The sequence below is a fragment of the Cucurbita moschata genome, unplaced genomic scaffold (assembly GCF_002738365.1).
Source record: "Cucurbita moschata cultivar Rifu unplaced genomic scaffold, Cmos_1.0 Cmo_Scf00042, whole genome shotgun sequence".
Classification (NCBI taxonomy): Eukaryota; Viridiplantae; Streptophyta; class Magnoliopsida; order Cucurbitales; family Cucurbitaceae; genus Cucurbita; species Cucurbita moschata.
In genome coordinates this window covers 1,946,753-1,949,396 of record NW_019268558.1, presented here as the reverse complement: position 1 = coordinate 1,949,396, position 2,644 = coordinate 1,946,753, and the positions used below count along the sequence as shown (strand labels likewise).

Sequence of the window (2,644 nt, the reverse complement as noted above, 5' to 3'; positions counted from 1 at the left end):
CTCAGGGGTGATTCGGTTGACGCTATCAAAAAATGCGGCGTTCAACATCATCTAGGAGAAGACAATATCAGATCTGTTGAAGGTACTATTGAGTATGTACCAAAAAAATGTCGAGTATGAACAAGGTGTATTTTATGCAGAGATTGTTCAATTTACAAATATGTGACGGTGAATCTATTGCTGATCATATAAATGAATTCAATATGATTGTAAGTTAACTAAGATCGGTGGAAATTAATTTTGAATATGAAATTAAAGGTTTGATGTCATCTTTACCAAAATTGTGGGAAATTAAAGCTCAGGTGAAATTAAAGCATTGAAAATATTTCCATGTAGTACAAGCAAATCACAACTAATTCTATAATATTTTCAGACCCTCTGCAATCGAAGCAAATTCACGATTAGGAGTTTATTGATGAACCCCTCATCATCTCTATATAACAGCATAAATACCACTTGCGTAAACATATCATAAAAAGAGATATAGTATAGTAATCTAGACATACCTTCACGTAGATGTGTCTTTTCCCATCATCAATTCTCACATTGCAGACTTTTGATTTTGGTTTCTTCATCAAACCTTCAATATTATTCAATTCAATCGTAATGAACAACAAATCATCGAGTTTGGCCAAGAATTGAGGGAGATATTATCTACTAAAGTTCCTCAAAACCCCAAAATCGTACCTTACATTTCCAAGCTCAATCTCCTTCTATAGTCCCTCTTGGTTCACGAATCCTTCCTGAAAGTGTAAATCGTCCTCTAACGAGTCTATACCAATCAACCATGATCAATTTCATACCCTGCAGAGAGAGAATTTAGAATATGAAACTCTAAAGCCAAACCATAGAAGTCATCTTAAACTGGAAAAAGGTACTCTCCCTTCACAAACCGGGCTCAACTACTGTTGGTGGACGAAGGTGGGGAAATTTGTTCGTCTCCACCTTGCTCCAGGGACGTTTCTACCATCAAGCTGATTTTGGATCAATTTAAATTTAACAAAATAATAATAATAATAATAATAATCCAATTTCATTAAAAGGGTAACAACCTCTTTTTTTAATCAAATTTCATTAAAAGAAATTAATTTTAAAATCTATACGCTTCTTTAAGTACTAAATTTTTTTTTATTTTCAACCAATTTTACCATGTATTTTAAAAATGTAAGTTTAATTAATTTTTTTTTCCAAATATAGAATATATTTGACTTTCCTTTAAATTATGCTATTTTTTTTAATTATTATTTTATGCATAATTAAATAAATGGATGACTATTTAATTTTCAATTTTAAAAATTGCTTTATCTTTCTTTTATCATTTCTTTACCATAAAATCCATATTTGTAAAGAAAGTATTTAAATTCTAAATAAGATTTTTAAAAAACATAACATTTTTTTAATGATGTTTCTTTCTTTGTGAGTTTTGGGAATATCTCCAATCATAGGTTCGAGATCCACATCTATGAATTCAAAGGTTCGAATGATCAACTCTGCAATCAGTTGTTAGAATCTGCAATCAGTTGTTAGAATCAATAGGTCTTCAAATCGTTCATTTGAAAAAATTGAAACCCTTCTTATTGGATGATCATTATACTTCCCAAAAATCGAAATTCTTGATCAATGGAGCAACAATATCACCATTTTTGTTCAATAATACCAAAGTGGATGATTGACTCATTCCATAGGAGAAATAAGAATCCTTCCATAGGAGAAATAAGAATCCTTTGATAACACATATTACTATTTCTCAATGATATCCCAATAGAAATGTTAAATGCTAACGAAATGAGATGGACCTCGGACCTCATACAGGAAACGACTCCCAACACTTTGAGCAACTTCAAGGGACAGAAGACAAGCGTACTCGGACAAGCGTACTCGAATTTAGCGAAAACCGACTAAGGCCAACCAAGTAAGTGGTCTATGATGATGTTATATGATGACAACGATGCATGACAGCATGACGATGTAAGATGTAAGATAATGAAATTTCTTAATATGACGTTATTTCATATTAAGATTCGATGATTTTCTTAAGTCACAACCCTAGTTAATGTATGGAATATATGTTTAAATAATTATAAAAAATTTCAAATATGATCTATAAATATTAAAAAAAAGAAAAAAGAAAGAGCTTACAAACAATACAATCAATTCATTATTTATATTTATATTTATATAAACCAAGATCCCTAATTAATTCATTATTTATATTTATATAAATCACAATAAATAATATTTATATTTGTTTATATAATTAATTATCTCTCTTTCTATATTTGTGAAAGGTAAACCAGTACTAATTAATTTATAAATTATTATCAATTATAAGCATTAAAGTAATTAATTTTGAATCATTAAATAATATTTTTATTTTAAATTTCCAACTTCACCCTCAAAAAGTAAATACTTATACACATTAAATAAATTGAACTTATTTTATTATAAATAATAGTTTTAATAAATATGGTATTATGTCCATATAAGTTATTAATAGAAATAATGCAAGGAAACATACCCGTTTTAATTTATAATAATTTTTTGTTTATATTAATTTATAAAAATAAAACAATTTAGTGCATTAACATTATTATCCTAATTTTTTCGATATAAATAAACAAAGAGAAAAAATAATAATAAGATA

At 27.8% G+C, this 2,644-nt stretch overlaps 1 long non-coding RNA gene across 1 annotated transcript; it reads right to left on the bottom strand.

Annotated features, from left to right (window-relative positions):
- LOC111433429 lies at nt 1–833 on the bottom strand. Its single transcript, XR_002708810.1, has 3 exons — nt 688–833; nt 507–580; nt 1–73 (listed from the first exon to the last, which is right to left on the bottom strand). It is a non-coding gene; the product is annotated as an uncharacterized LOC111433429 (long non-coding RNA).
- Nucleotides 834–2,644: the final 1,811 nt, after the last annotated feature.